This window comes from Haliaeetus albicilla, chromosome 18, assembly GCF_947461875.1.
Source record: "Haliaeetus albicilla chromosome 18, bHalAlb1.1, whole genome shotgun sequence".
NCBI lineage: Eukaryota > Metazoa > Chordata > Aves > Accipitriformes > Accipitridae > Haliaeetus > Haliaeetus albicilla.
The window spans coordinates 17436767-17449479 of NC_091500.1; the positions used below are offsets into that span (position 1 = coordinate 17436767).

A 12713-nucleotide genomic window follows, 5' to 3' on the forward strand; every position below is an offset into this window, starting at 1 on the left:
TGAGAACTAGATGCCCTGTGATTTCAGCCTGCTAGTGAATTTAAGAAAGCACTGGCGATCTCACTTGAGTATGTCCTGTGTTAAAATTTGAAATGCTAGAATCACCTGAGAAGTAGTGGGCTAATTTATCACAGTAACAAAAATATACAATGGAGACTGAATGGAAGAGGATGAGTTCTGACAGGCATGCCTTTACTTTTTCAAGCAAGTATTTTTTGCTTGGGTGGGTGGTGCATTAGTTATATATACAACTTATGCTTTTAGCTACAGCAAAATGTGAGAAGACATAATAATAGCTCTTCACGTTGAGGCTTCCTCTTTTTTTCTTTTTCAGTTCAGTTAGTTTGAGACTTTAGATTATTCTCTTTCTGAGAACTGGGGGAAGAACTCTTCAGTGTGAGTGGTGACTGGGCTGCCCTTAGCCTATGATGAAAATAGCAGCAAATTTGGTAGGGAGTTGAGCCAGAAGGTTGGACTTCCAGTGCAAGGCTCCTAATTACTGCCTCGTAGTAGTTCCCAGTCAGTCAGGAAGATAAAGAAAACAAACCTATCCATCCAAAATACAAGGCACATTCACCTGTGGTGACTTAGTGTGTGTAAAGGGCTAAATATGCTCTTTCATAGAAAAAAAAAAGAAAGTAGTATAGCCGAAAGGGCAACATGTTTACTAAATTTTTGCTCCACAGGGAGTGGTTGGCAATTGCCCACCATGAAACTGTAGCACGAGCAGGACTAATGAACCTGTTGGTGTCCCCAGTCAGGGCTGTGTGCAGGCTGGGGTGGGCAGGGAGGTGACAAGAGGTGTTTACCACAGCCCCAACACACCCACTGCCAGTGCGTTTTGTGGGTGGGGTGGATGTTAAGGAGAGGAAAGTTAATGAGCTTGTTCAAGCAATCTCATGCAGCAAACCAGTAAGGAAACATCCTGCCTCCTTGGGGTAAAACATTCCCCTTTGGTTTCCCTTTTGGAAAATGCAGTTCTTAACTCCCACTTGTGCCACTCAGGAGTAAAAAATACAAGAATGTAAAATGGCTGGTCCAGCTCTGTCTTTTGGCAATGCTCAACCAGATGCCTAGGGAAGGGTATACAGGGCAAATGCAGGAATAAATTTCCTTCCTTCCTAAGCCACAGAAGTCCGTGGCTAGTACTGCAATGGATGTCTGTCTTGTGAATTTGTGTAACTGCATCTTGAGACCATGTACTTATTCACAATATGCTTTGGCAAGCAGCTCCTCAATTTAACTACCAGTTCTACTGAGAAGTACCTTGCCTCATTTTGGCTCTGTCTCCTGATTTCTATTTTGTGTCCCTCATTCTCAGTGAGCATTTCTTATTCACCTTTTCTATGTCACTTTTTTGCAGGAATCATACCCCTTAATTTTCCATTCCAGGAAATGAAACATCTGAACCCCCATCATGTGTGCACCTTTGCGTGTTCAATGGAGGCTGTGATATGGGGCTGCAGCGGGTCTTTCCAGCAGGGATTTCTTCAGTATAGGCTTCCTTGGCTGCAGAGCAGCCATATAGGCACTTGTCTTCCTCAGCTCCAAGGGGAATGGACAGCTGAGGTGTGTCTGATCTCAGGGAGCAGTGACGAAGTCATCCTTGTTTGCTTAATGCACACGAATGTGGTGCAGGGATGAGGGAGCACAGAGTGGAAACCATGCATCCTGCTCACTTCAGAACGTTCAACAGGTCTGTAAAATCATCCTATTAATAAAAATACACCTTTTCTAAATTCTGGGAAGGTACAAGCACTTTAAAATCTTAGGACAGTTTAACCCCAACACAACATAACATAAAAAGTCTTAAAGTTGAGTAAGGTAGAACTGATTAGAGTTCAGGACTGGGGTCTGCAAAGCTTCATTCATGCATTGAGTCCCACCTCCTGTGAGCTGCCCCTGGAGCTCCATGGGGGGCTGGGCAGGTTGAGGGGAGGACACAATCAGGGATTTCCACAGCGCACAGGCACATTTGAAAACTAGAATACCCAACTTTCCTTTTTTCCCTTCAATTGGGCAGATGCTTTAAAAAGCGGGCATTTCTTCTTTAATTTGTAGCTATTAATTCATTTATAAACTACATGTGCTTCATGAGTGATTATGCTAATGTATTTAAGACTATTTAAACCCTTGCACTGATTAGCCTAACCATTCTTTTTAACTACATCGTACAAAGATGTTATCTTAAAAATATGTCTAACAAAACTCCATAATCACAAATATGCTACTTTATTGAATGCAACTATTAGCTTTACTGAATTCAGCCACTTGCACTTTGATTTTTAATATTCTGTTTTACTTTGTATTCATGTATACTATATGGTGGGACTAGGCTGGTGGAACGCATTTAATGGCAAAAATAACCAGTTAAATTTATATTTCATCCTGTCTCCAGGCAAAAGAATTTGTGGGGTCACACTCAGCTCATGCGTGCAGAGGAGCAAGCGGGCTGTAACCCCTCTGAGGCAGGTGGGATGTATTGGCTCTCTGTTGTGAATTAGCACAACATGGCCCTGGCCCTAGATTCTGTTCTGAGGTCTGCCAGGTGCTACAGGGCTACAGGCAAATCACTCAGCCCAGCGGGTCTGGTTTTCCCCATCTGTATGGGGTAATGAGGCTTAGCTACCTTCGAGTTTTACTGATGAGAAGTGCTATCTGAGTCATAGGCCTTGTTATTAAAGGTATCTGAAGTGATGATTTCTTTGGGCAGCTTCATGGTGAAGGTGGCTGAGGCCATTCTGGGCAGCTTCCCCTGAGGCTGCTGTGGTGTCAGTGTCATCATCTAGTGTCATTTCTTGATGTAACAATCCAGGGATTATAAAGAGAAATGAGGATCTGTGCTCCCTCTGTACTGCTCTGAAAGCAGCAAGGGTGTTTTGAGTGATCCACCTGATACAAAAAACTTGTTGCCAGCTTGCAGAAGGTCTTCTGCCAGCAGGGTCCCAGGATGTGACTCTGCTGGAGGGACAGAGCTCCTGCCTTTCGATTTGGAGGAGCAAACCCATTCTGCCATCTCTGAGGCAAAATGACAGAGCTCTTTGACATTTTTGTTGGTACATCTTTTAAAAATCTGTCTTAAGATGAATTTAAATTAAGAAGGTTTTTGGTTGAGTGTTGCTACGTGACCCCAGCACACCATGAAGTCAGGAGGGCTGTTCTTTTGGGAGGTGGCTGCAGGGCAGAGCGGCCTGATCCCTGCCTGGCCCACCAGCATCCCAGCCACATCAGTTACGGGGCAAGGCCATGTGTCCCCCCAGCCCTGGAGGAAGCTGAGGAGGATGAGCGTGGTAACAAGCATGGGCAATTCTAAGCCCTTCCACCCTGGCCATTTATTTAGGCCTGTTCTTCCTCTGTGTGCTGAGTGCTCTCGGCAGCAGACATTAGAAACAGTTAACTGAGCTCTGAGCTTTGTGTGAAATAACTGCGAAGCTCAGAGTAAAACACATTTATCTCAACTCATCTGAAAATTACCCTCATCAACAGCATTGTTTATGCCTGATAGATAGCATGAGCACCAATTACAGTTGTCTTTTCCTGAGGTGCCATCCAGGGTAGGCGTGCAGGGTGGAGATACGGAGGGAGGGAAGGGGCTCTGCGACCTGGGGGTTGTGGCAGCAGCTCCCCAAGGAGCCAAGCCTGGGATCCTGTGCCAGCTCACCTTGGCGTCCTCTATCCTCCTTCTCTTTGCAGCAGTCTCAGGATTATGTCACAGTTGGTTTTTGGTTTTTTTTGAGATCTAGTGCTGATGGTACTGTGTGGAGCAAAACCACAGAGGCATTGCCTGTCCCAAGATGGCCACTCTGAGGCACAGCCACTCGGACAGGATACAGAGAGAAGGTTGGCTTGTGTTGTGGTCCTTGTTTCCCTTTGGTATCAGAGTTATGTTCACAAACAGAGGTCATCTGCCCTCCCATCCTCTTCTTCAGGGGAAAGCTGTGTATTGGGGGATTGGCAGAAGATACAAAAGAGAAGGAAATGTGGGAAGATAGCGGCTGGCCTGATCATGGCGGGTGGGATGAGAGAAATACAATAATACACACACAAAAAAGAGGCAGAAATGAACCAAGGGGAGAAGTGAGGATCTTGAAGCGGTGATAGACAATGACATTTTGATATTTACATCTTCTGTGCCTGACAGGCAGTAATTCGTTTCTGGGAGGCTCTTTGTACACTGTGCTCTGCTTGGCTACACATGCAGGAAATGGATCTAATCTTGTCCTAAAAATTCACAACTTGCATTGACTACTTTAAGAACTCCAATGAGGAAAAGAGAGCAAATGCATCCCAGGATCCATCAGTGGCATAAAACTATAAGCTCTGCATAGTAGTGTCAGATAGTACAAGTGGAAAATAAAAAAAGTCTGAGATAGACATCTGTGTATCTAACACTATAAAACTACTTTCAAAAAAGTGCCATGGAAGGAACACATGGTAGAAGCTATGCTACTTTGCTAAAATGTGGTATTTAGACACTAGTTTGCCCAAAGGGGCAACTGCTTATACACATGCGGCCCCGTCAAGCAGAACTCCTGCACCCGCCCGTTGGGAATAGTGACACCTGTGCACACGGGTGCTGACTTTTGCATACACAGAAGCTGCTTTTAGGGTGCATGAGTGCAAGCACTCCTCCCTGAACATCTGCAGGTGTGGCTGCATGCAAAGAGATAAAGGGAAGTTGAAAGGAGGCAATAATATGTGCCCTTCATGGTAAAAAGTCAGGAGTCACACATCAAAATACCATAAGATTCCATGTTTCCAGGCTTTTGTCTGCAACCAGGAAGGCCAGAGTTTCAAGGACAGCAGGTAGTAACCTCCAGGAAAGAGGACTGTGAGCCCAGCAAAGCGTGGGAGCTGACAACCCTGAAACTTTACCCACAGATGTCTCAAAACAGCTGCAACTGAACTGCCCACAGCACAGATTCAGTGTCACTCTCTGTGTCACTGTTGAAGTGTAAGCCAGGAGACCCTCTTGCTGTCCTTGTAAGAATGGAGAGTGAAGCAAAGAGCTGCACAGCTTGTGGCGACTCAACTCCCACAAGAATGGCAGCATCAATGCAGAGATGTTGCACGTCAGCATGGCTTCCGTTGTATGCATGTGTGCAAAGCGCAGGCTAAAAATGTGTGCGTGTGGGTTCTGCTTTGAGATAAGCCATGTCAAGGTCAAGCTAGATGAGTAAGGGTTAAACACCCATCTCACTGCAACATGGGTAACAGTTGCATTTTAGTACTTAGGTATTTAGTGTCATAAGAGAGTGTTTTTTTTCTTAAGTGGAGAGATTTATAGAAGGTATGTTGGATCTTGGGACAGATGATAGAGCAAACTGAAACCAGCTAAACCATGAGCACAAAACCATGCTGCTTTTTCTTCCATGCCACTAATTGGAGGAGTTAAAAATCTTACCTACTTTCTTTATTAAAAAAATAATACCAGATTTGCACTTGCATGGATTTCCCTGAAAAATTTTCATAGTCCTGAGACCCACACAGTATTGCAGGGAAACTTACTACTGAAAAGCAAATAGAGACATCTAAAAAAGAACGATGAGTAAGAAGAGGACCTAGTCTGTGATTTAATTGGAATCAATGGGAATTGTGCCATTTACCTTTGGTGGCAGCAGAATCAAAGCTGAAACACCGGCTGTAGTTTATTTTAGATTGCTGCCTGTCTGAGTTTAGATTTCAGATATCTCCACAGGGTTCTTTTTCTTTTAACTATCTACAATTTATGGCAGCAATGTATATTCTAAATATTTTCCTCTACCAGAGAATCAGCTGACCCTGTAAGGTCTGTGGGCGAGACAAGCCCTTTGTCTTTTTTTCCAAGAGAGAGGTCTGCAAGGTGTGAGTCTAAAGGGGGTGGGTATTGCACTGCAGGAGGATGTGCTTCAGGACCAGGCCTGCAAAACTGCGTGAATGCGAGGATGAGAGGTTCGGACAAGTTGTGTTACTCAGCACTTGTCAGGTAGAGATACGGGGAGCAGAATCCAGCTAAGTGGGCTGGAGACGGAGCAGCCTGCAGGGTGAAAGTTTCAGCAGGTCGTTGGCTGAGGACTGAGCTCTAGGGGTGAGGAACCAGTGGGGAAGATGGGGTGGAAGAGCCTGATGTTGCCAAATAAATCCGTAATCTCTTGGAAAGTGCTGCACTGTTGTGAAACAGAGCACAAAGGGAAATATCCTCATGTAGGGGAGAAGGAAAAAATAAGGCCTGAAGTCAAAGAAAGAGGCTTGCAGAAGGCAACAGGGAAATGGTGTCCATCTTGGATAGATGTAACAGTCTGTGTAATATTAACACTTATATTTGAGTAGCAGTACTCTTCTTGCTGGTAAATGTGTATGATTATCTTTGGATGATGAATGAAAAATAGAAGTCACTTAGTCTTTGAGAAAACAAAGTAGTTCCTGAGAAGTCAGCATCTTCCGCAGCTCCTATCTGCTCTTTAATATGGGTTAGTGGGAAGGGACAGGCAGAGATCTCTGCGGGGGGTTTAGGCAACCAGACAGAGGGGAGAAACTAGTGGTGAGCCCTTGAGACACCATGTGATCTGAACAATAGATACCTTTGATGTTGGAAGGAGAGGAAAAGTTTTACAAAACAAAATCCAAGAAAAAAGTCATGAATGTTGGGTAAAGGGAAATGTCTAAGGGGCCAGGGCACAAAAGCATCAGCATCCTTGTGGAGGCATATATGGAAGCTATGAGCACGTGTTGTGCTTTGTAACAGCCTAGCCAGGAATCACTAAAAAAATCACTAAGAAAAAGAGGTGAGGTGCATCTTAGAGAAAAAGTTGTGGTTTGCAGAACTTCAAAGTTTCCTGGAGCACTCCTGCTGTGGGTCATTTTACCTGACAGGTTTACTGAGGCCAAGCATCATGGCTGTGTTTTCTCCCTATCCCTTTTTATCTGGTCAGAGGAGAAAAATACTGGACATGAAACAGGCACTCAGCTCTGCTCTAGTCCTCTCAATGGCTAGGATCAAGCCATTGATCAAGCCATCCTAGTTCAAAGGAATAATGAAAACCCTCACACTCTTCCACTTATAAACTGTCTCCCACCAACGTGTGTTACTGAAGATACCTAGAGCAGATGCTATCTGATGTTACAATAGAAAGCAACTGATAGGCAATTCTCTCTGCTAGAGCAACCAGAGCTGAAGAGGTAATATATCCTGTAAGTGAGGACAAATGATGACTGAGATGTTTCTATCCCAATGAATTGTACAACACATACTCTGCTGTCCTTGGGTCTGATTCTGCATTTCTTGAATATTCTAATATGCAAATAATGTTGAGAGGAGTTTTGGGCATGTGGGGAATGTAGCTAAGGCTCGACATGTAGAAGGTGTTAGCAAATTATTGTCTGAAGCACAAAGGCCACGTGGACCTGTGTCTACAAAGGTTCCACTGGCAGTAACCAAATGAGGTTTTGTTGAGTTGCTCTGAGTAGGAAGGACGTGTTTGCTTTGCTAAAAGAAACTAGAATTTATGGATGTCGTGGTTTAAGCCCAGCTGGCAACAAAGCACCACGAAGCCGCTTGCTCACTCCTCCCTCACTGGTGGGATGGGGAGGAGAAAATATAAAGAAAAGCTCATGGGTTGAGACAAAGACAGAGAAGGATTGCTCACCACTTATGGTCATGGGCAAAAACCAGGCTCAACTTGGGGAAAAAACAAAATCAATTTAATTTACTACTAATCAAATCAAAACAGGATAATGGGAAGTAAACCCAAATCTTAAAAACACCTTCCCCCACCCTCCCTCCTTCCCGGCTCATCTTCACTCCTGAGTTTCTCCATGTCCTCCCGCCCAGCGGCTCAGGGGGATGGGGAATGGCGGTTGGGGTCGGTTCCTCACACGTTGTCTCTGCCGTTCCTTCCTCCGCAGGGGGAGGACTCCTCACTCTTTCCACCGTGGGGTCCCTCCCATGGGAGACAGTCCTTCATGAACTTGTCTGGCGTTGGTCCTTCCCATGGGCTTCAGTTCCTCATGAACTGCTCCAGCGTGGGTCCTTTCTGCAGGCTGCAGTCCTTCAGACACAGAGTGCTCCAGCATAGGCCTTCCCATGGAGTAACGGCTGTCTTCAGGCATAGCCACCTGCTCCGGTGTGGGGTTCTCCCCAGGCTGCAGGTGGATATCTGCTCCCCCGTGGACGTCCCTGGGCTGCAGGGGGACAGCCTGCCTCACCGTGGTCTTCCCCACGGGCTGCAGGGGAATCTCTTCTCCGGCGCCTGGAGCACCTCCTCCCCCTCATTCTTCACTGACCTGGGGGTCTGCACAGGAGTTTCTCTCACATTCCAATCTCCTCTCCTGCTGCAGGTTCCCCTTCTTAAATCTGTTCTCCTAGAGGTGCTACCGCCATCGCTGATGGGCTCGGCCTGGGCCAGCGGCGGGTCCATCTTGGAGCCGAGGAAGCTTCTGGCAGCTTCTCACAGGAGCCGGCCCTGCAGCCCCTTCCCCACTACCAAAACCCCGCCACACAAACCCAAAACAATGGAGCTGAATGCTAATGAGACCATTTGAAACTAAAATAAGCGTAGTCTATTTCTGTCAATTGATTTGAATAATATCATACTGAAGTTAATAAAACCTCAAACAAAACCCCAAACAAACTAAAGCAAAACACATTGTATCAATTTTTAATTTGTTAACATTATTTGAATGTTATGTGTTTTCTGCATCTCTCTGAGCCACAAATAACTAGATGGGATCCATCCCCCAGGTATCTGTACTAGGTTCTCCTTCCTCGTTTCAATGTGATTACATCGTGTTGAAAATGCTTTGGGCGAATGCATGCATTCAGATACTCTTACCGAAACCTCTAAGAAACAAGAAAAATTAGTAGTATAGGGGACCAATGTATTTAGATTATCTGTTGTTCAGCTTAAAAATTCAGTTTCTCTTTAACAGGTTTTCTCTGCATGGTTTCATGACGGATAATTTTTGGAGGAAAGTTGCACAGGAGGGGAAAGGGTTCAGGAGCAAGACAGGTCTCCATGAAGTTAAATTTATCTATTCAGTGTGAACCCAGAGCCCAACAGTCGATCATGACATATGTATCAGCCCAGAGGTAAACACAAAGGAGTTTATTAATGTGGGTGGCATGATTAGCATGAAATAGAAATAGTACTTAGCATTTATAAAGTATTATTATTATGATTAAATTAAACAATTTTAATATAATGGTTCAAAGAGACAACATCCTTTTTAAAGGTAGGAAACTGAGGCTTATTAAGGCTTAATGACACACACAGGGTCACACCGTGAGTTTGAGGGATAAGCAGCTGAATTAGAAGACCTGACTTCCATTATAATGCTCTACATTAGATGACAATCCACAACAGAAAGAATGAATGGAAATAAAAAAAGGCAGATGGAGAATGAAAGGAAATGTGCATAAGTGTTTGAAATAAATATATGCAGTGGACAAGAATGAGACTGGTAATTGAAACCTTTGCTGACTTTTAAAGAGAATTAGATGTATTTGCTTGCAGTGCATTTGGAATAACAGGCTACTGAAAGGGATGATGGGGCCTGTGAGAGAAAGTGAAAGCATTTACTGAGGATGTTGCTAAAAGCTATATTTTTGCCTCCATTTTCAGGAAGGACTAAGAGGACAGATGGCAGAAATTTCCCAAGGGAGAAAAGAGAATTACTAGAGAAGATCAGAATCGGACCTGCACAGGTGATCATGAAATCGAAATGCCTGAAAACTCAATTTCTCAAGGTCGATATAACCCATGCCTAGGTAACCAGCTTCTCTGAATTCTGAGGCAAATGGGACAACATGAGAAAACTGGGAGGTGCTAGAAGACTGGTAAGACTGTAGTGTCAGTGATGACCTGGAGAGAATCAGAGTACATCAGAGTATTATCAGCTGGGTGGTTTCTATTTTTTGTGTGTTTCTGCACCACTCTCATTGCTGGAGTATCACACCACCTTCAGTGACATCACCCACATGGCCTTAGCGCTCTCAGCCTCTCCTCCTCAGAGAACAAGTGTGTCTTGGGGGGCCTTGTTTCAGTAGCATTTTTTTGTTATTATTAGTGTGTGTATTGTAGAATATTTGTGGCAACAGGATGGGCTGAGAAATGTGTCTTGTGCCTGAAGTGGAAGGTTGTAGGTTAGGGAGGACACTGCATTTCACAGTATTGGTTGCTCCTGGAAGAGGTCTGGTTGGATTGGAAATTACTGGAGATCTAGGAAAATAAGGACAGGAGTTCCTCCTCCCTTGCCATAGCTGTTGACCTTACCTCCAGCTGATTTGTGCCCGCCTTCTCTCTGCTTTAGGGATAAAGACCCTTTTCAGATGACCATTAGACTCCAGCTGTACAGAGGAATGCAGTTCTGTTCCAGTTCCAGTCTAACAACCAGATTTTGTGAGATGTCTTGTTCCTAATGCCATGGGAACTGAAGGGGAATGCAGTGAGATGGCTTAAATACTGTGATTTGATTATTCATAGTTAGCATGTTTGCATGAGAAATAATATGTCTACCAAAGAGAATCTGTTTGGTTTTGACTTCTCTGAGGAAATGCAAAGAATTTCAGTGGATTGACATTGTGATTAGAGTTTAACTTATGGACCTTCTGGATATTATAAATGTAACACAGGCTGATCAAGCCTATTCAGTGCTGAAGAGCAGGTTCCTACTTCCAGACCAGTGTCCAGAGTGTTATCATCAGAACTGGGCCTTTCTCTCTCTTCTTAGTGGATGTCACAGAAACTTGCCAAGGGAGGTGTGAGCTCTAGGAGATGCTCAAAAAGTGCTTCATTTCCCATGCTGTTGGTAATGACTCTTCCTCTTATGTCAAATTCTTTTGTCTGGTCACAACTGAGCTGATGATGGGCTGGACAGTCATCTTGCTGGATGCTGGTTGGGCTGCTCTGGAAGAATTAATGTCCAGAGTAAGAACAATTTTTTGACAACTAAGAAAAAGCCAGAGAAAATTTTGAGCTGGAACAAACAGATTACTAGTGCTGACCACTGAACTGTGTCAGAGACACTTAGGTACTCCTGGATTTCATATAGCCTTACTTCTACCTTTCAGAATTTGTATTTTCCTTTACCAAAGAGCATTTTTTCTGGAATTAAGAAACTGCTTGGAACATCTGTTGTCCCTTACTCTTATGTCATTACTAAGCCTAACTTATAAATATTGAGGGTGCAGCGTGCAGCATGTTACCCTCATCTAAAAGGTGCAAGTAATGATGCAAAAAGTCACTTGCCCTGCAAGTATGCCTTGTGTTGCCCGCAATAAATATCTGTCTCAGGGAAAGAATAGATGGGGAAGAGGTCATGCGTGGCTTATGTTGATTGAAGCTATGTTTGTGCCCAGTACAGTAAAGATACTGTTCAGTACTTATCTTCCTTGTGAAAATATTACTGTTGCAATAGTACCAACATATCTATGTGTGTCAATCATCTCTCATGCAAGCACCAGCTGGGGAAGTTCATTCTGCCCCATCACATATGCAAGTGGTGCCTCTTACCTTTGTTGCAAATCATCCTCCTCTATTCTGCATGAGTGTCAGCTGTCCCTGTGATCACACTGCTGACACTTCTAACTTGATCTGTCTGCATTCCATTGAGGTACCTCACCAGGCAGTGCTTCTGGATGAAGCTTTGCCCAAAGGCACTCCCATGCTCGAGGTTAGGTACAAAGGCACTCCCATGCTCGAGGTTAGGTAAGGACATCAGGCCCAGCCACCAGCTGTGTGTGATACATAAGGTTCACAAGCCTAGGAATAGTCCTTGCAAGTTTTGCCATGCACTTGAGAAGCTCAGCTCCTTCCTGCCTCTGCGTTGCTCACAGTGGTTGGTGGTTTAGTGTCGCCGTTCACGCGGGCCTTCCCCGTCCCCTTCCCAGCAGTGCTGGGGAGGAGAGTTTGTGCTCACACAGCGTCTAAGTCCAGATCAGAGGTGCAGCTTGCTTGAGTAGGATGCAGGTGGTGGGAGTGGGAGTGTGCAATTGCTCGCAGTTGTGCTGGGTGACAGCTAACCAAGACGGCTTCCTCCTCCCACGCACAGGGCCCAGCTGAGAAGTGCTGTGAACGCAGTGCCGCTTGGATTGCTTCTCTGTTCTTGCTTGCTGTTGAGATGTGCAGCGGGCTCTCGGTCGGAGCGGGTGGGATGAGGTCATATCCTCTGTACCACGTCAGAACGGGAGTGATGAGAATCTCCCATCTCAGTGCATGAGGAGTCAGCTTCCAGTGAGGTTTGGTGGCACTGGCAGTTCCCGGTGTGTTGTCATCCTCTGAAGAGCAAGTTCCCTCTGTTCAGACTTACTTCTTACACTGAATGATGACCAAAGTTACATGTTGGTCTACACCAGCAGCAAATTTCTCCCTGGCGTTTTCATCCTTCAGTTGTTTAAGCCATACTCTTATGAATGATCAGTGTGAAGTGGGCTCTGAAGAAGAAAATTAATTCTGTCTCAGTTCAATGTTAGGTATTCTGTATACTTTAAATCAGCTGTATATAAAATGGTCACCCTCTTTCTCACCCGATGGCAGGACTTTTGTTTCTCCTTGATTAGATATGGTGTCTGGCTTAATGTGGGCTGAGGCTTGTTGAGTAGATCTGGTTATTGTATTTACTTGTGCAGTAATTGAGATTGATACCCACTGAAATCTCAGCAAGAGTTGAATAAAATTTAATTCTATTGCAGTCAGAGGTGCTGCTTGGTATGGTGCCCAGCAGTGGTCCATCACTGG

At 44.7% G+C, this 12713-nt stretch overlaps 1 long non-coding RNA gene across 2 annotated transcripts in view; it reads left to right on the forward strand.

Moving 5' to 3' along the window:
- LOC104316531 (uncharacterized) overlaps positions 1–12713 on the forward strand; it is a 161810-nt gene that overhangs the window by 90859 nt on the left and 58238 nt on the right. For both annotated transcript variants that reach the window (XR_011328625.1, XR_011328626.1), the window contains 2 exons: positions 8908–9067; positions 9600–9682. This is a non-coding gene — a long non-coding RNA (uncharacterized lncRNA). The remainder of the gene's footprint in view (positions 1–8907; positions 9068–9599; positions 9683–12713) is intronic.